At 40.6% G+C, this 20,713-nt stretch overlaps 1 long non-coding RNA gene across 2 annotated transcripts; it reads left to right on the top strand.

Moving 5' to 3' along the window:
• Window positions 1-7,813: 7,813 nt before the first annotated feature.
• LOC141933613 (uncharacterized) lies at window positions 7,814-20,283 on the top strand. Of its 2 annotated transcripts, none has more exons than XR_012626142.1 (2): window positions 7,814-7,971; window positions 19,637-20,283. It is a non-coding gene; the product is annotated as an uncharacterized LOC141933613 (long non-coding RNA). The 2 variants fall into 2 exon arrangements; XR_012626139.1 differs by lacking the exon at window positions 7,814-7,971 and adding an exon at window positions 18,101-18,430.
• The last annotated feature ends 430 nt before the right edge of the window (window positions 20,284-20,713 follow it).

Raw genomic sequence — 20,713 nt, 5'->3', positions numbered from 1 at the left:
ACAGAAGAGCAGGTCAGTGTGCAAAAGCACATTGTGGCCAGCCTGGAAAAATGGCCTCTGAAAGAGTACTTGTCCCATTGATAGTCACTGGATCAAATTGTCCACAGATTTCCTTGTGTGAAATAAGGGGGAAAAAAAAAAAGCTCCTTTTCCAAGCAGATGTGATGCACTACCAGTGTGTGCTAGCAATCTTCTTTTCACTTAGGCAGAAGATTTCAATATGGGCATAAATTCTTTCAGGTGCTGCTCATTAAAACTGTGGTGAAGAAGATAAAGGCAACAGCAAGTTGCTATTATCTGTCTGGCCTAGCATATACTGTACATGTTAGGGTAAAGACCGCTCTGTCTAGTGTCTCACAACATATTGATAGTAAGAACTGGATGCAGACAGGCAATGTTGGCTCATTTCCAGAAAATGTTACAACTAGATGTGTGTATATCAAACTTGAAGTATTTAAACAGACCCCAATTCTGGCGCATCAAAGTGCCTAGAACACACGTTTCTTCAAAAGAGCCTTTTCTACTTTGGAAGAAGCAAGAAAAATAGTAACAGGCAAGATATATTACAAAATCTGGGCCTCAGTCCAGGAAAAGCACAAGTTTCCAAGATCCTCACATTTTTACATTATGGCCTATATTGAGGTCAAACCTTTTTAAGGTGCAGATTTTTCTTCTGGGTACTTGAAGAGGAAACAATGGGGGTTTGTTTCCGTTTTGTTTCTTATGGTGTGTAAAGGAATCCTGTGATGTTTGTTTTTTAAAAGGTTGTGGCTTCTTTTTTATTGCTAGGCTCTATTCTTGTCTTCTGGTTTGCAATGAGTCTTGCTGGAGCTCTTAGGGCTGAGGAAGAGAAAGGATACTGAAACTTTAACAGACTTTCACCAACATGCTTTTCAGCAATCAAGGAAAGACTATGAAAGCTTGGAACTTCTGAGGTTTTGTTCATTTAAAATAGGTTTTGCTTTAATTGTATCTCATAACCCTACCAGTTTTCCAGTCCTCCAGAGTCTCACTGTAGTAATGAGATAAATAAAGCATGAATTGCTATTGTCTAAAAAGAAAGCACTGGGGAAAATATCTCAAAAATAATATTAATAAAGAAAAAAAGCTGAAAAAAACATCCTATCATTTTGTATATGATAGGGATGGTCCTTAAAGATTTTTGTAGGATAAAGAAAAATCCCCTCAGTGGTTTCAGCAGTTCACATCTTCAGACCACAGTAAGCGAGGGTATAGCCAGGGAATCACTCTGCGCCAGGTACCATCCCCTTAGAGAGCAAACTGACATCAGCGCAGGTCTGTATTCAAGGCTGCTTTCCCATCCCTCTCTTGGGTTCCCTTGAGGGCAGTACTGGGTGACTCCAGATCAGGACTGTGTTCAGCCTGCCAGGGCAGTTGGTCCTGCCCTGTTGGTTTGTACCAGATAAGAGTTATAGCAGGTATATTATATATTACTGTCTGCCCTTGGCCTTGCTGTGCTGATGAAAACCCTTTCCACTCATCCCCTGCCTGACGCAGTTAACCCTATGCACTCATTCTTTTTAACGCTGCAGGTGGATACATGCAAATGTTATTACTAAGATGCCTTGTTTGGGTTTATCTTACATTCTATTTGCCCTTGAATGTAAAGGAGCCCAAGGGATTTCATACTGGGGCACATACTGGCCATTCAGTGGTGCTATTAAGAAAAGAGAAGTAAGATATAATGGAGATGCATCTCTTTCTAGCTAGTCAGCTACATAGTATAACACTGATGCTACTTTCATGTTTTTCATGAATCACTGACAAAGTCAGTATCAATCTTATGAAAGAAGGTAACAGTTTCAAGTGGCTGCTCTATTGTACATTAGAAACCTGTATGCCCATTGCACAGACCGTCTGCACACATACTGTTTGAACATTTGCATGTATTGACAGTCTGACAGATGGATAACACATTAGACCTACCATGTATGTGCTTGTGCAGATGCCCGTACATCCATCCTAAGCTCATCCAACCTGCTGTCTGTGAGGCCTGGCTGTTGTCTCAGTGCAGTTGTATGGGCCTGACTTGGCATGGGAAGTGCTGAACAGGGCTCCTTGGTGTGTTCAGTGTAGCTGAACACCCTCAGCCTAGTGAGAAGCGTGTTACTGCTCTTGCACAGACCTGTCTGTGGGGCAGCCAGCAAGCTTAGGCAAATGTCCCAATGCTTCTTGTCCATCAGATTTATGGACAGATAAAAGAGGACATGTCTGGTGAAACTGGCTCCTAGAGTAGCCTTAGTAATCTGTCAGTTCTTGGCCTCCTGTGTGCCACTTTACTGTTTAAGGAGGCTTCTATACAGTTCTGGAGTGCAGAACAACTGGTCTGCCTTTGCTCCATGCATCTCCTCTCCTGCAAGGAAGGCCAACAGAAGGGGCAAAGCTAATAGAAAATGTGTTGTCTCATAATCCTCCATGACTGGAGTAGCCCTACAACCTTGCTAGAGACACTATAATTTATAGTGAAAGCTGAAGTAGTGCAGAAGAGTCAGTCCTTAGGTTTCAGTCCTGGGCATTTTCTAGGGTGAACTTGGTGCATTTCCAGAGACCTCATCATTTCCATGTTATTTTCTGGCCTGTTCTTGAGTTAAGTGGTAGCCACTGTCATAGTCAGAAACCTGGGAAGTCCACGCCTTCTACTTCTGCCTCATATAAAAGCATGCTTCATATACAATGAAAGATAAGGGCTTTATGTTTTTCTGCTAGAGAATGTGTGGGTAGGAAAACATCCAATCTGTCAAACTCTTCGTGACTAATAAATATTAACTGCTTCAAGTCTTCTAATTATCTCAATTTTTTAAAGTCTGTGGCCAACTACTTAAATATTTAACCATCTGCCAAAAAGCATTCTTGGAGGTTTATTCTACAACATACAGGCAATGTTGTTGAAAATGGAAACTTTTAATACAGTGTATAGATGAATGTGACATTAATTTTTTTCTTAAGTTGATAAAGATAGCATGTTAAATTTTGTCAGGGTCTCTACATAATGACACCCCCAGTCTCTTCTAAACATTCCTCCATTTGAACATGCCTAGAGATCAAATTACACAGGAAAGATGAAAAACTCCCTGTGTTAGGATATTGAACAGTTAGTTAACCCATGTTGAACACAATGGAGCTAGCCACAGGATATGCCCATTGACTCTTCTATGTGATGCAATAACTAAACACAGTAGGATGCACGCAGAACAAGAATAATGATACTCATTTTCAATTCAAGCTTAGCAAAGCAGATGTATACCAGCTGGGCTCCCAGCTCATGGTCTTCTCACTTTCACTTTCTTTTGCATTCTTTGCTTCTCTTGATCTGGCAATGTCTGTAAGACTGATGCCTTGGGGGGGAAATGGGAGAGACAGAGACTTTGAAATCCCAGGCAGCAAGCAGGAACAATCCAGACAGCAGGTGATGTTTCAAAGCTTCAGGTCAGGATGAGTCATCAAGCCCTGAGGCCTTATATCCCTTCAGATCCCCAGAAGTCTTCTGAATTCCAGAATCTTACTGACCTCTTTAAAGGTAATAATGAATAATCAATACTATATTTGATCCCTTGCATGAAGGTATTACAACAAATGGTACTAGATCTTTTGAAAGGAAGAATAACATTTTGATCTTACATTGTAAAATTGCCATGCTCAAGACTACCTCCTGGCTCATATGCTTAATTATGTAATGACATCCAGCTGGACTACAAAGGACTCTTGCAGAAAGCCAGGCTTCCCTGAGAATAAAGTGTCTGATAGGAAATGTTTAGACTCTGAGATCCTCTGACACAAAATGATGTTTCTGAGGAGGATCCTATATCGTATCATTTTTATGGTGCTTTGCTTGGGACAGATCAACTGAAACAAGCCCATCCTCAATGCAAAAGACTGATTTTTTTGGGAGACAGAGCAGATTTCAGGTCCAGTTTCATCAGCACATAAAGAGAATGCCATTCAGTGAGATCTTCTAAAAGACTACAGAAGTGACCTATGCAAGGTCAAACTTACTTTCCTCCTTTCCCACCAATTATACTTTCCCTCCATTGTTATATTAGAACTGTCTTGTGAGGCACAAAGGGTGAGTGGTATCAGCTTGAGCTCTCCCCTTACTAGTTAGGGAAATTAAAAATGCCTTTTGGCTATGGAATAAACTGTTGCGTTACAGATGTCTGAGCTTATGAAACTGCATTTGTTATACAACCAAGGCAAGCAGCCCTGCTGAATTCAGGAAGAAGTCCTGGAGAGGTGACTGCCTCCTTTCAAGATGTCAGGGTAGTATTTGATTTCCTTTTTCCTTTTTTTTTTTTTTTTTTTGTGAAAGCTCTGAAATGCTCATTTTCTAAGTTATGATCCTGGGATGCCTGCCACTGGCTAATGTTTCAATCTGAATTACAAGTGGGACTTGCATGTCTGTCTTGTCTTCTGGGTTGGGATATGTACATCTTTATTGGTTTATATAACAGTTGTCTCTGGTACATAATGAAGCGCTAAGAGAAACCGTATGTACAGCCTTGGGTCTGAAGCTTGAGACTCTAATATTTTCACTAACAGTGCACCAAGGGCATATGACAACGCAAGATCTCTAGTATTGATCCTGACATGGACCTCACACCATCCCTGCCAGCAGCAAGGTCCATTAGTGGAGCTCTGACTCTGGTTGTGTGTTGTATTAATGGCTGAAACTCTTCATTCAGTGAAGAGGCAGAGCAGCTTCCCTTCCCACCATTTTTGGCTGAGGACAAAGATTGAATGATGTTTCACAAGCAGCAACTTCACAGGTTCTCCGGGTGAAGAGTCTTGTTTTTATTGTCTTTAATGTGACTAACAGTTCTGTGCTCTGTTTATGAGGTACAGCAATTACTTCCAGGTGATTTTCTTTATTTTTTATTCATTGTGCTTGGCACTGACTAGGTGAAAATGAGAATGTATTATGACTCTTGTAGACATTCCTAAATTCAAATCAAGAGAGAAGAATCTTTTAAGATGATCAGAGACTTACCATTTTCTTAAGTCTTAGGGATGGAAGGGCTGACTCCAACTCTGATGGAGTTCTGTTAAATCAGGTTTCAAGCACGCTCTGCTGTCCCAGTCCAACCCCCTCCCTTGAGTGAAGTTTGCAGCTGTATTAGAAGCAAATATGTATGGAGGGAGGTATTACATGATAAGAAGCTATAGCACAGGAACAATTCCTAATGTTGGACCAAAGCTCCTTGGAGTTGGTGGGGATGTGTACAATGACCACTGAGTTGCCATTCTGACACTGTTAGCTTGAACCTATTTGTCCTTTTCAGTTCCTGCTCAAAAACAAAGGCTCCATAGCTATTCCCACTTTTCACTGACTGTGCTATAATCTAAGCTTTACTTTAGCCTTGCTCTTTTCAGGCACTTGTTTCCAAAGCTATTCCTTCCCTCTATACAAGCTAGTCAGATCATTTTCTGTGAGTATCCCAGTTCAGTGAGATCTTCCAAAAGGCTATCTTCCTGAAGGATAGGCATGCAAGAAGAAAACTTCATAATCATAGAAACAGAATTATGACAGAAGAAGACAATGTGAAAGATATCTAATATCTAAGCTGTAATATTTCACAATCAAGTGTTAGTTTTCTCCTGTTTCTGAATATACTAGTTTTTTCTTGCCTTTCAGTGAATTCTTCTATTCACTGTTGGGCTTTGTGTGTGCATATGTATATATCTGTATGTATGTATTTGTGTGTGTGTCTGTATATATACACGTCTGTGTGTGTAAGTATATATAGAGATATATGTCACAGTTTGCTTTAAGGTAAATTTATAATAGTTGTTGATAGCTGAAGCAATAAAAGGAGGGAAATTAATATATAAAGGAACAGAGTTCCTAATAGTTCTATAAGGCAACACTAAAGGAGCTTGTAATGTCTTTCTATTTCATAGAAAAGTCCATGACTGTGCATCTAATAAAGTCATGAAAGCTGGGACACCAAAGTGGTAGAATGCATTGACAATGAATGCAGTCCTCTTTCGATTGGTGATGGATTTTCTGTAGATGGTATCAGTAGGTGCAGCAGAAATGAGATGCAGTGTATTTTTTACCTGGAAGAGAGATATGGCTTCTGACTTCTGTGCCTGCAATTTTTGACTCTCTTTTACTTGTTTTGCTAGTCTGGTGATGCTATCAACTTCATGAGAGCTTTTGTTTAGGGTTGTTTTTTCCCTCTCTCTCCATTTTCCTTCCCCACTACTGAGCCCCACTATTTCCTTTCATGCTTTGGCTGAATGTAAATGAAATGTTCTGACTGCCAAGAGCAAACCTATAAATAAGCGTGACCAAAGCAAAACTTCATTTAAACGTCAAACAAAAACTCTGGTCTAACCCTAGCTCAATCATGCCCTCTGGGGTTGTCAAGTTAGTAGCAGGGTACTAGTTCTCCTGCATGTGGCTACTACAGTGGCAGCAGTCTGGTACACAAACACCCAGAAAAGTTTAAATTAGTTTAAATGCTGGTAGCAGTCAAGTTATGGCAATGCAGTTCTCAGAACACGTTAATTAGCAGCACTTTTTCATATAGGTTTGCTGAGCTCTGTGTTGACATGACTACTGTTGGTTTGCAGATAGTTTTTAAGTCTAGCTTGGGGTATGTACTAGCCTGCACTACACAGCAGCCACCATATGACTGCAATTTAGATATAACTTCAAGTACTGTCAGCAGTCTTGCACTGAAACAGGGCCTTGTTGTTCTCCGATCTCCCAGGGGAGATCAGTGAAAAGGAGGCAAGGTCACAAAGTAGGAGCATCTTGGCCTGTGACCAGGGAGGATGTACACTGCAGTCCTTTTCAAGCAAGCTTGCTCATAGAGCCCATTTAAAATCTCCGTAAGTCCAGATTCAAGGACTCAGTTATGATTAAGGCCCTCATCTACTGTCTATTAAAGACTTCCACTGACTAAGTGGGCAGCTGGAAGAGTCTGAAAAGCCAGAGTCTGCAAACAAATGGTACTTTTCCATGGATGATGCCTTTGATTTCAATATTTACATCCTAAATCACTATTCAACCATTAGAAAGCTGTGATCCAGATGGCTCTACCTGGCTTAAAGGACTCTTTCTCAAGAGATAGCCTTTCCATTCTTTGTGATTAACTGTCAAAAAACATATCAGGCTTTTCTCCCACGTTGCCTAGTCATCGCTCTAAAATCCTCTTTGGACTAAAATAATTAGCAAACAACGTACTGAAGACAAGATTTTCAGTAAATAAAAACGTATTTTATTAAAATGGGTTGAAAGAGTTAAAAAAGTAAAACAGAGTTCATTCCAAGCCTTTACATTTTGAAAACATTGATGAAATTAGTTTTTCACTGTTTTACCAGCACTACTTTCAAGCTTCCTTCCCACGCTGTTGTGCAAGTTACTTGCAGAGTACTCAGGGATACAAATCTTCACCAAGCCTGACTCCTAGGTTCTCTGACAAATGCTCATGCTGTGAAAGAAGAGGCATTCAGCTGCCCTGGATTGAGCAGGCTGTCAGACATCCCCAGAGAAGTTACCATGAAAAGAACCTTCTTCAAAACTTTGTTTAAAGTGAGGGCTGTTAATCAAGGCCTTGGTGCTCTCATTAGAGAGGGGAGGAACCATTTAAAGTCAGGAAGCTGCAGTATATGAAAGTCATGAAATTGAAATGAACGCATCTTTTGCCAGCTGGTTTCACACCCCCAGTTGGCAATCCACAAAGGTTTAGAGGGGGAATTAAATCCATTTTTCAGCAGAAATAACTATTTTTGTGATTATCATATAGATTCCATGAGCTACACTTTGGTCCTATCAAGACAGGCAGGCAGCTGCATGAGAGGTGGAAAGAGAAAATGATTGAGATGAAATCACCACCAACAGCTACTGCAGGCAGGAAGGCAGCGTTGGATCCCAGCCACAATACTTCTGCAACCTGGTTTGAATGGGCCTGATGGGATGCCATAATGTAACCTACACTGAACAAGGTACGTGGAAAGCTGTCTGACATGGGGCTCTATTTCAAAGAAAAAATACAGATTCCTTCCAGGCTTTAATTGCTTTTATTTTACTTGTTTTGCTCTTGGGGCTAAGTTTGCCTTCAATAAAATGAGATTAAAAAAGTAGAGTGAAATAACACTCTAAACCAGAGTCAAGTGAGAAGAGCTTGGAGAAGAAAGGGTTTTTCTCAGTGTCAGTCTGAAAGGCCCAAATGAAATGGGTGATTGAAGTTTCTTATCGCTGTATGGCGTACAGTTCTTCTGTTCTTTGATTTTTTTCCAAAAGTCACTGGCCTTCTAAGCCCATTCAGTGTTATTAGGATGGAAGTGATTTTGGTCAGGAGATTGTTGCCTTACTTCAGAACTGATGACTCAGGTTCCACCTTCATCAGCTCTGGGCACAGTCTTACCCTCCAAGCACAAATGCTGCAACCAATTTTCCAGCTGCAGAACAAATCTGTTTTGTGTATCAAAGGTCGGGATCAAGTCCTCAGCTGTGAACTGCAGGAGTATAAATACTTTCTGGCAATTGGACTTCTGTTGTCTGGTGTATCTTCCTAGCCAACAAGTGTGGCTCCTGCTGTTTCTGATAGCAATTTCCCCATCCCCTTTTGGATTAGCAGAAATTCATCCTTGTGCAAAGAGCACATGTATCTCTTGAAGTCCCAATTTATGTCCTGTTGTGATTATTTAAGAAGTGCCTGGGAGACTTGTAGGGACTCAGCCCTGGGGTGAACTAAAGATTAGTTCCTGTTCACTGCAAAGTACCAGAAAGCATCACAGACAAACATCCCTGGCAGAAAGTAGAGAACAGCTAGCTGTGGCACTCCAGCTACCTCACCACTGGTGTGACATGAGTGCTCAGAATGGCTCTGGCTGTATTTATGTGTTAAAACAGAGTAAAGGGAGGCTGAGAAGGAGAAAATAAAATAAATGACCTTTTTGAGCTCTCTTAAAACCAGCACTAATTTAGACAGCAAAAAGTAAGGAGGACTATCCATAAACTCTAGGCATTGGTTTAGCGGTTACTAAATATTAGGGAGAAAAATTGCTTCTCTGTCTAGAAGATGGCATGTCAGTTCTTGAAGGCTTACAAGCAAGACTCCCTTGTACCACCCCATTCCTCAAAAGGTCCCACCTGTGAATATTTGTTCTGTTGTGAAATAGAAATAAAAATGAGCAGGTCATGGTTTTAGAGACTGGTTTTAGAGATGTTTTTTTAACTCTATCTAGAAGACTCCACTGATTTATCCAGCAAAAGGGAAGAGAAATATCCACAGTCTCTTGTTGTTGGTTTGCCAATTATTGAATACTATACAAAAACTGCAGATCAGTAGTACACAACCTTTTCAGAACCCATGTGTCATTCTGACAACTTTCCAGGACCAAGGGGGGCAGACTTAATCTGCATATATATTAACATAAATTTACATAGGAATTGAATCAGAGATGAATGTGCGCAGTTGTTATTATTGTGTATTTACAATAAACTTCACTGTAAGTGTTGACAGCACTTCACAAAACAGAGAGGAAGACAAAACATTCTTTGAGAGTCAAAGAGTAAATGAAACACCATTTTCTTGAAAATGGTTCCTCCTGTCTTCCCAAAATTTGATATGGCCACAGGCACTGAGGAATGCAGCTTTGAGACTGTCAGATGGCTACTGCATTTGCATGACTGGCAAAATAAATCTGATCTTCCACAGGGGAATATGCTGTGGTCTGTGGTTGGAGGGACTTTGATTTTTTTCATGATGGAGATAAGGATTCTGGAATTTCTGTACCCTCCTCCTAAATTGTATCTCAACACCTCCTTTTTTACTGACCTACATGAGTTCCACCTCTCTGAGATCTGTACAGCAAGAGAAAAAGTTTCACTTATCTTATGTTTCTGTCTACTTGCTGATTGACTGTTTACCCACTGCACTGGAGTTGGCATTTATGAGTCAGAGGTGAGTTCTAAGCCTATGCTGGAAGAGGAGTTGCAACACTGCCACAGATTCAAGGGCAAGACAATGAAAATTTGCTGTCTCCTGGTATGGGAAAGTCAGTGGTGCACAGTAGTGTTACAAATACAACTCTTTCGTGCTATTTCATTCCAAGAAGACCCTTAAATAGATGTGTTTGTGATGTGGAGCAGAAGAAAAAAAAATATTCTAAGGTTGATTTTTTTCAAAAATTAATCAGCAGTGGGCATTGACATTTAATAAAATGGCCTGTAGCATCCCTGGCCATAGAAGATCCTGGGAAAAACTCCAAACTGCCAACACAATTGCTGGATAAGCTTGCCTAAGGGACCTGGAGGGCACTGCCAGAAGAAATATCCCCTTTAACTTTCTGCCACAGTGATGCTGTGCATTCATTACCAAAGAGGTGGAAGAACAGCACAATGTGCTCTGAATAAATTGTTCAATATATTTGTTTAGATCTTGGAGTTAACTCTTATTTAGACTATTATACGCAATGCCTTTTCTCTTGAGAAAGTGCAGAATAATAAGGAAAATAATGTATGTGTCCAGCACAGGTCTCTCTCTACTATGTTTTTGGGGGTAATGTTGTGTTGTTCACAATAGGGAGGGAAGTGAATTAAACCTTAAAACGATACACCTGTCAGTTCAGGTAAATCTGATTTAGACTCAGGGTTGAATGTGGCAGCTTGGGAAATATCTTGTTTAGAACTAAGTGGATCCCAGCAAGGGTTTGAGGGTCAGATGTGGTACAGGCATAAATCGGAGTAAGCCCCTGCAACCTTTATGGGAAACGTACCACTGTGGGAGCCCGGTGTTGTTCAGAACGTCTTTTGGCAGGTCTGACCTCCCTTAGGACCTTGGGAATGAGAGAAAAGCGCATGTGAGTTGGGGCTCACAGTCCCAAGTGGGTTGCCGTGACAGCTTAACTAGTAACCCTGCATCAGCTACTGCTCATATGTGAGCTCTTAGCCTGTGGTGAGTATGAAATAATGCAATTTATCCTAATCTTTTTTGATTCTGAGTTATCTCTGTGAGCCTAGGTCTGAAAAGGAGAGAGGAACAATGGCCTTTTTAGATACTTCTCCGGTGGGCCCAACCTCAGGCTGTAACTGTACCTACAGGAATAGGAGATTGATATGGTAGCACATGTCTCTGTCAAGTTTTTTCTGGGCTGTTTGGTTCAAAAGCTTGTCTTTTATATTGTATGAGTCACTTTGCTATTGGCACTCTAAAACAGGAGAATGAAACAATCCTTCTGCAAATCTCAGGACAATTATTGGCCATCCTAAAACATGTTCATGCCTTATGTCTGAACAAAAAATCATAAATAATGTTATCTCTGTGAATCGGAGTAACCCAACTCAGGGGTTTTGCTTACAAATCATCTCATAAATAATTCAGCCAGTTCCAATTTTGGGTGACTTGCTGGAGAGAATCTGGATCATAAATTTGATAGATCCTAAATTGGGCCAGTGACAGGGTGGATTATATAAGGACTTTCACTGCAGAGCACCAGGTCCTATCCCCTGCTGCAATAAATACTTAATTTTTTTTATGGAGTATGGGATAAATCTAAGAGACTGGGAAAACTTTGGTTTAAAATACACTATAGCCTAGTCGTTAGAGACATTTCCTGGGAGAGACAGGCTCAGTTCTCTGGTCTAACTCAGGCAGAAGAGGGAGCTGAAACTAATCTCCAGCCTCCCAAGGGGCAGATCCACCTACCAGCAGACAGGAAGGTGGCCATGTTCCCTCCAGGTGCTTTCTGTGAGGCACCCACCTAGAAGACAAGTTCTGGGAACATGGAAGTCAGGCAGAGGAATGTTTAGTTTGTGAAAGTGTAGGGACAAGCATCAAGCTTCTTAGAGACAGTGTAACAGGTTTCCAGCAACTGAAATGTAAGGTAACTCTGTCGTGTAACATTAAGCATCTGTAAACTTAGTTAACCAAATGTGAGAGATCTTGAAGATCTAAATTTGAATTCAGGTGCCTAACATGGCAGCCCATTACTTTAGTCTATTTAGGAGTTTAGGATCATGTGCTTTTATGTTTACTATAATCTTTTCAGCTCTTTCCCCAGATTGCTATTTTGAGCTAACCTCAGTACCCACAGAGGGCTCCATGACCCATCCACTGACTGCTGAGTTTGCTATGAGACTAACTGCAACTCTGAGCCTGGTTTTCCCTCCCATCTGGCAGTAAAAATGAACTGCTGCTGACTGAATGACCACTGATTCTCTTGGAAGCAGAGCTATGTGAACAGCAACAGCCAACTCTGTCACCATTTGTGAGGATTTGTAGCTTGGGCCCTGAGACATCTGGCTGAGATATTTACGCAGTCCCGTATTGCACTCACTGAGGCTCTGCGTTCACATCTGGAGTCTAGACTGAGTGACTCTATGGGCTGGCCTTCAAGCCTCTGAACAGCTCATGTCCCCCTTGTTCTCTCGCTTTGTCTTTTTATTGCTTTATTGGTTTATTTATTTGCTGTAGGTGCTTCTATCTCATCTCCTCAGACATTCCTGTCACGGCCACTTGAGAGCTTCACTGAGGAATGGCAGTGACTGAAAGAGACCGAGTAAAAGCAAATGGAATGGGTAGGGGAAAAAGGCTGTGTTGTGGCAAGGCTTCGATCGCGTGGTTATGGTAATGGGGGATGCCTGGTGCCTGATTACACTATTTCTTCTGAGTTCTACAGCTGTGATTGTGGGAAATGACAGTGCTCAGCTGCACAGTTTGCATTCAACGCATGTGACAGGGAGCAGGGGTTTCTGTAAGCTGTTAGAAGTAGCCACATGGTTGAGTCAGGCAGGAAGATGAACTGCCTGTTACCCTGGGTTAGATCCGTCAGTGAGCTGCAGGTACAACCTGGGTCATCACAGAGCTGTTCTACCTCAAGCTGGTTGGAGTTGGTCCCCATTCATTGTCATGCTTTGAGGATGAGGAGCAGTGGGTCAAAGCCTAAAACAGGATACAGTGGTTACTATTCAGTAGCCTAAATGTAGAGATCTGAGGTATCTGCAGCATTGGCACAGGGCTGGTAGATGCATCACAGGTCCTGTGGTAGAGACTTGGGCCATCTGAAAGAGACATCCAGGTTTCAGAAATTAATCCCTTCAGTCAGTTACACGTTCTTTGTGCTTAGTTGTGTATTGTTTCAAACATGAGATGCTAAGATGTTTAGCCCCATGTTGGTGCTGTACTTTTCACAACAGGTGACATCCTGCTTGATCTGACACTGTCCCTAGCAGTATCAGCAGCTGCTGCTGCTGCCTGCACTGGGAGCAAATCTTTCCAAAGGTTGCTATCCTTATTCCCAGCCTCACTTCATTTCTTTCCCTTGGGCCTTTAGTCTGTTAATTCCACTTGCTCTTCTGCCTGTCCCATGTTCTCCTTGTAACAGTTTTCCTTTGTTTTGGATTTCCTGGTTGTCTAACAGCCCTGTCTGCCACTGCCAAAGAAATACTGCTAGGGAGTCAAGGGCTAAGCATTGCTGACAACAGCAGGGTTATGACCTGGAAATGTAGTGGAGAAACTGGATGGGCTAATAGTGAAAATGTATGTAGTGCTTGAAAAGATGAGTACTATGGATGTACCTGTTTGTGTAGGTAGATCTGTATGTATTTGGATATAGATAAGACAGAATCTACATTAAGACAATGTCATAAAGTCTAGAAATCCAGGCATTGAAATACAGTTCAATTCACCCTTTAAAGAAGAGTAAAAAGGGATTTCAGATATTCTCTGTGCACTCAAAGTAACCAGCAACAGCATGACGGCAGTTCTAAGTAACGGGGCCTTAATCAGAGTATATAAAAAGACTGGAATGATGTTTGAACAACATGTCCAGCTCCCAAGCATTGTCTTTTTCCTGCTATCAATGACACCCATTGTGCAATAACAACATTTGCACAGAGATACGTCCTGTTTTGCGCACGGAGAATGTATTGAAGCAGCCATAGGGCTGCACTAGCCTTGGCTAGAAAAGTCCCCAAGGGCCCATCTGCCAGCTGCTGACTGATGTAGAGCTGCTGCTGCTGATAATAGGGTACATGTGCTGGCTTTGAGCTGAACTAGGCAATCTGGGGCACAGTCAGATGTGCTCAACAAGGATCAAGTTCAAACCTGTTTAAGAAGTTAGTTCCCGTCAGTGGTGATTTAAGCTAAGTAGTTTTGCTGTGTATTGGAAAGGACGAGGAATGCTCACACAGTCAGCTACTTCATCTTGGCTGTCACAGTGGTGATTTCAACACAGCCAGGGGAGTCAGAAAGACAACAAATAGCTGAGATCTGTGACATCCTAAATCACACAGACACAAGCTGCTAAAGGGGTATTTCCATTAGATGTTTGCCTGCTCGTATGTAGCAGAATTATGCTACATATGCCACTCTCTCTTTTCAAGTAGCTGAAATCAAGAGGTGCCTAGACTTCTTTGAAGACGTAGACCATTGTTCCACACTGGAAACGGCTGTTGTTGGTTGAACGTTGCTGATCCATTCAGGAGCTCAACTGCAGCAGGCAAAATGTCAGTGTGGGTGAGGCTAGAAAATGCAGATTTTTGCTGTAGAGACTGATAGAGATCATTGGAGAGCAAACACAAATTTCCCCACTCTACTAAATGTTCTCACTGCAGAGGAAATTAAAAAAATTATCACTGCAAAATTCAAGAAACATAAATACACTAATAATTAGTCAAAAGAACATTGTACATGACATGTGTTAACGTCACCTGAATTTATTATCAGCCATGTTCCTTCTAGGAATATACCGTAGGTGCTAAGCAGGATATACTTTTGTGTGAACAGTGTTTCACACCATCCTGTATCACAGAGATTGGCTATATTGTTTTGCAGGCTTGGGAGCCAGAGTTGGCCTTGTATTGTAACAGTCATATTGTGAAGTTACTGAGCATAGCTCCTCTGTATTTCCCAAAATTATTCAGTTCCTTCCTCAGAGGAGCATGTGTTGCACAGCAGGAAACACAACTAAAGATCTTCCTCGTGATTATCATGTCCTGGAAGTATTAATGCCATATTCATTCTGATGGAGAAAGAGTTCTGGAGCAGCTGTAACTATTCAGCTTTTTCCTGAGAGATACCCAGTGAGAGCACCTTCAGGCAGATCCACAAAAGTATTTAAGCCCTAGGTAGGCCCCCTGAACTATACATAAAACCCAATGTCAAGATTCCTGCTGGTTGTGTCAGTGGGAGTTCAGATTTTTTTTTTTTTTAAAAAAAAAAAAAAAGAAAGAAAAGAAAAGACACAGTAATTAAGTACCTTTCTGGCTTGGATAAACTATGATTGAAACAAAGATGACTTATTTCTGGAATAAATTGTTCTGTCTGCTAAGCAATCACTTTATTTTATAGTGGAATGGAAGATCAAGAAATATAAGGAAAATGGTTTAAATCTTGTTATTCTGGCAAGGATCCCACTGACCATAATAGCATTTTACCTTTGCATGGATTAAGAGAACAGCAGGATCTGAACAGCTGGTCACTTAGTTGGGTTGTTGGTATTTCTAAACCTCTAATAAGGCAGTGCTGAATGCAAGTATCTTATAATCTGAATACAGAGATCTTATAGCATCACTCAAGGCCTCTTGAAGGCAATGCTTGCAACATACAAATAGAAGCTGTAATCTATAATGCCTCAAATCCTTTGTGAGGATTATCTCTGTTATCTCATCTGACATCAGAGAATTACATGTAATATAGACACATAAATGGCTCAGTCACAGAAAGATTCTTTAGAAAAAGGTAGCAGAGAGGAAGTTTTGTTTGTTTCTAAGCCAGGGAGAAGAGGGAAAGCTCTGCAAATGACAAGTGGATTGGAGCTAAAGTCCTGTTTAGGTTCACTGTAGATCGTACTCATTTGGGAGAATTAGCTGACGGAACAGTCCCCACTGTCTTGATTTGCATATAGTCATTTACAGCCACGCAAAGGGAGGATGCTTGTACCTCCATTTCCATTTAGCTAGGTTCAGCCAGTCTGCCTGAGTGTCAGGGGCTATGGAAAGTGTAAGACATTCAATGACTAAACCCTGTAGCTCCACACTGGCCAAATAAAAGCCTTAGATTTGAATAATTCAAGCTCAGGATAGGATTGCTTGACTTATGAGGCTCAGTTGCATAGCTAAACAGATCTACTCATTGCAGAGCCAGCCTAGATTCATCTTTGGTAGTTCTCTTCTACTGCCTTCACTTATTTTTCTTTATAAGACCCTGCTGGTTTCTTCAAAGAGAAAACTGACAAAGTATGATGCAGTTTCCCTGCTGTCTGTGACTTGCCTTATGCCTCCTACCTATCTTGTCTCTTTTTCTATCCAGACGAATGAGGTTCTAACCTAGCCTTGTACACTTACTCAAGGTACCTTATTCCCCTCTCCTTCACACCTGTGTATCACCCTATTTTTCTTCTTAAAATCTCACTCTTTTTTATTAACAATAAAGCAGATTTGGTCTTTCCCTTCTTAGAAATACTTGTCTATCAACATCCCTTCCCTCTCCCGTTACCAACCAATTACCAACTCTTTCCTTCCTTTCATCTCTAATTGCATCTCTAACAGCACTGAATGTGTTGTTTATTGCCTGTAAGCCAATGTCAGAGGTGCTGTCTTAGACCCTCTCCAGTCCAGCCTCTACACTTCTCATTCATCTCAAACCACTCTCACCAAGCTCTCTAATGATGGTAGGACAAAAGAAAAAGAGGGGAAAGGACATGTTGGCATACCTTGTATTTTAAATACCTATTTTGTATTCTCCTGTTTTGGGAACTGATTAAAACCTCACTAAAATTAATGAAGTCTTTCCATTGATGTAATGATCCTTAGACCAGGACCAGCAAAATCATACATTATGTGAGTCAGGGTTCAAGAAGGAATTCCAGTATTTTCATTCATAGATGGCTCATTTCCTGTAGCTTTCACACTGTCCTTTCCACTCCACTGACCTCTGTCTGATCGTATACAATCTCCTTTATATTCCCTCGTACAGGATAAGTAGTTGGATGTGCATAGAATGTTCTATTTTCTGAAAGAATTTCTTGGATTCCCTGAAGAGATTAGTACAAAATTTTAATTAGGGGCATTGGCAGAGTTCCCAAATGCTGGTATATTGGGCTGTGGTTTTCATTTTCATCACCCATTTTGGTTCCTATACAATGCATAGGATTTCTGATGAGTAGTTTACTTGAAATGATGCACGTTTTGTCCCTCCAGTTTTTGTCTGTCCCATTGATACAGATGAGTCATGATTAGCAGCAAAGTCTTGTCCTTTCCTTCCAAAGACTGGTGAGGTTGCCCAATATCCTGAGGACAATTGTCCAAAAGATGTCAGAGTCTGAAGTGACCAGTAGAATTTCCACTAAAACTTTGGAAGCCATACAGGATGCAAGTGTCATTAATTAAGCTCTAAGAACCTACAGTGCTGTGGGAACCTGGCATAAAATACACAAGCTGAACTTTGTTTGCAACTTCCTTCTATTTAGGAATTCATTAAAGGACTGAAGCATTTGCAGAGATTTCAGGACCCAGTGCTAGAATGGCTAATTGCTGGATTGGTCTTTTGTATACAGTGTAGCACATGAAAGGACTGTGATCAAAGAATGCAGGTGCTGCTGAGGGCAATAAGAATGCAAGTATGGTGATTGCTTGCCGGATACAATATATAACGTTTCATTTAGCTGTGCTTTGCTTTGGTCCATGATAGGATTTTGCAGAAATTGCTGAATGATTTTGACTGAAATGATTTAATAAATGCATTGTTTAAGCAGAGCTAAAAGTTATTACTTCTCCTTTCATCTTCTTCCTGGTTTTCACACTTCTAGCACCTGAGGGAAACATAACCACTACTGCAGATCTAACTTAGATGAAGGCTTTAGTAAGTTTAAGTTGGTTTCAACTTCTTCAGTTACAGATGACTACCACAGTTCATTTTTGCTGGATCTATGGTCTTGTAGTGGAGGAGAGTGAAGTTACACAGTACAGCTTAGCTTCACAGTGAGAGCTAAAGAAATCACAAATAATTTTATAACTATATTTACCATACCTAGATTTTCTTTAGTTCTTGCTCTAACTGTTCTCCTCTTGCCAGTCTTTTCATGTATTGTTCTCATTGAATAGCAACAAGAAGTCTATGGTGAAGCTTTCTCCTGTTTTAACAACAATCCTATTTGATCACCCCTTAAAACCAGCACAAACCCTAGAAACAAGTGGAGCTGTGGACCCTGTCTTGGAGAGCATGCATGAGTAATTAAATAATATGCCCTTCTGTCACCATTTTTGTAGGGAGGGGGATTAAAATCTGTGTTTACAGGCTGAGAGCAGGTGTCTGTGATGAGATCCCATGCTGTGACATGCATGCAGCACATTCTTACATGAAAAGCCCTGACTGATGAAATGACCACAGGAAGACAACATGGAACCCTCCCGGCATGATCAGAAGCAGCTTAATTAAGCTCTGTGGTTAATTTTAAAGTGAGTGTGTGCCTATTCTAGAAGAGCATTAAGAAAACTGAAAACATGGCTATTTTTTAATTATATTCTGGTCTTCCTGACATTCCTCAAGCAAACTGTCTCGCTTCTTGCGTGGTCAAATGACACAGTGACTCAGAAGTGAACACACACATCTTTACGTAGATGGGATTTAGTAACTTGTCCAATGTGGTTTTAGAGTTTTTTTCTTAGTTGTGGACATTTTTTTCTTTTGGTAGAAGGCAGCACTGAACCCAGAGTTTCTGCAGTTATTCTTGACACAGTTGTTTTAGTTGTAATTATATGACTGAAAGCATACAGAGACTACAAATTCCCCATAATCTTGTTAGAACTTTCATTAGAGAAGGCAAAAAAAAAAAAGACTCAGAGGAAAGATGAATGTATGTGTTAGAATGATTTTAAAAACAAAAAAAGACTGTAGTACTGATGGCAACAGTCCTTTGCCTTGTACTACTTGTACTACTGTGCTTTTCCACTGTGGAACTTTATATGGTTTCCTGATTTCTGTCAAGCAACTTGAGGAATTCTTTACATGTGTATGACTAGGGCTCTTGCAATAGTGGTAGAGCAGAGGTTTGGAAAGTGAAGCCACTTACCCTAACAATGCAGTGACTCAGTGATGAAACTGGAAAGTCAAGTCTAAAGTACCCATGTCCATCTTCACACAGAATATGTGGTGAAAAACTGTAGCCTAGCTATATATGGATTGATGGAGTGACAAAGGAAAGCTTAAGGCTTCATAAACACCTTTGCTTTTCTCAACAGAAGGATTTGTTCTCTTTTCCTGGTCTTGTTTTGTTTTGTGGTTTTTGGTTTTTTCTTTTAACTTAAACACAGGCTAGGTCTTTCTCAAACATGAAAGAAAGCTCTGTGAGAAATTCACTACCAAATTAAACATGAAATGGTGAGGGGGTGAGAAGGAGGCAGCAAGGGATGGGGGTGGGAGAGGAAACATGGACAAGGATAGCTGTCTGTGAGGGCAGCTGATTGAAACAATGGTACAGTACCTTGACTAATGTAGAGCTAATTAAAACTCTATAGGACAAAGTACTTCTAAATATACTATAGGGAACAATCTTTCTATGGTAAATCCATCCCCAATGAAATGCCATTGACTTCAATGGGTTTTCTTCTGGGATGAATTTGGCCTGATAACCTAATAAGTCTTTTCTGTCTCTAATTTCTAAGGACCTTTTGTTAGAAGCATAGCAAGGAACTTCAGTCTGACTCTCAAAAGTGCTGAACACCCAAAACTCCTACTGAGGTCTCCAGGAATTACAGATACTCAATACCACTGCAAATTAAAGCTGAATGAACTGTTTCATGTTTCCTGTGAGTTTGCTTTCTGTACAGTGCCATCACATCTGCAAAACAACCCTAAGTTAAACTCCTAAGCCTTTTGAGGCAGAAACTTTCTATGCATAGGTACAATACCTCACACAATGCAATACAGAACTTAGCAAAGGCCTCCAGGAACTAATGCAGTAAAATTAATTAGTAAAAACAGCAGTAGAATATAAATTTAAAGTATCTGTATTTGCAGGGAAATGGGGAAAATACGTACTTGGTGTGTTTATGTATAAATGGGCCTACCTAGTTTCCAACTGACTGTCTGTGGCCTGATTGGTCAGATAAATTATGTCCAATGTGTTCATAGTTTTTGTAAACTTAGAAAATTTGTCTTTTTATGACTCTGTGAAAGCCATATTGAGAAGCAGTCAAAATTAAATGAATGCATGTTATTGCCTTCAGCACAGAATGAGTGACTCTTCCCTTCACTCTTCAAGCGCTACGGATTCATGTACTTTTAATAAAATCTTTGTGCACCCATTAAATTGACAGTGGGATTTACACCTGGCATCTTTGAGGTGACCAGGACTATCATGTAAAACCACATCAAACTTGTTTTGAAAGGTTCAGGAACATTTTTCCTTTCACTGCACTACGGTTGTAAAGTCTGCTCTGCTTTGGCTTCCACTCCATGGAAGATGTACATTGTATAGATAATGATAATGTTTTAATAACGCACTTCTTTCTCTTAACTTCTTCATTTTATCTGAGAAAAAACTCAAGCAAACAAATTCCCAACACCATTTAATGAGTTGTGCTCTGGTTTTATTCTGAGGGCTGTCTCTGAGAGGAGGATTACTAGTTTATCTCTGTTACTTTAAAAAGCAGATCTGTTTGATTACTCAATGTTTGGTTTTAAAAGGGCAGCTCCTAGGGATCTTAAAGAAATCCATAATGCAACAGTGAAGGAATATA

This window comes from Strix aluco, chromosome 1 (assembly GCF_031877795.1).
Source record: "Strix aluco isolate bStrAlu1 chromosome 1, bStrAlu1.hap1, whole genome shotgun sequence".
Taxonomy (NCBI): domain Eukaryota; kingdom Metazoa; phylum Chordata; class Aves; order Strigiformes; family Strigidae; genus Strix; species Strix aluco.
The sequence above is the reverse complement of the archived record's forward strand: the minus strand, read 5'-3'. Positions and strand labels throughout refer to the sequence as shown.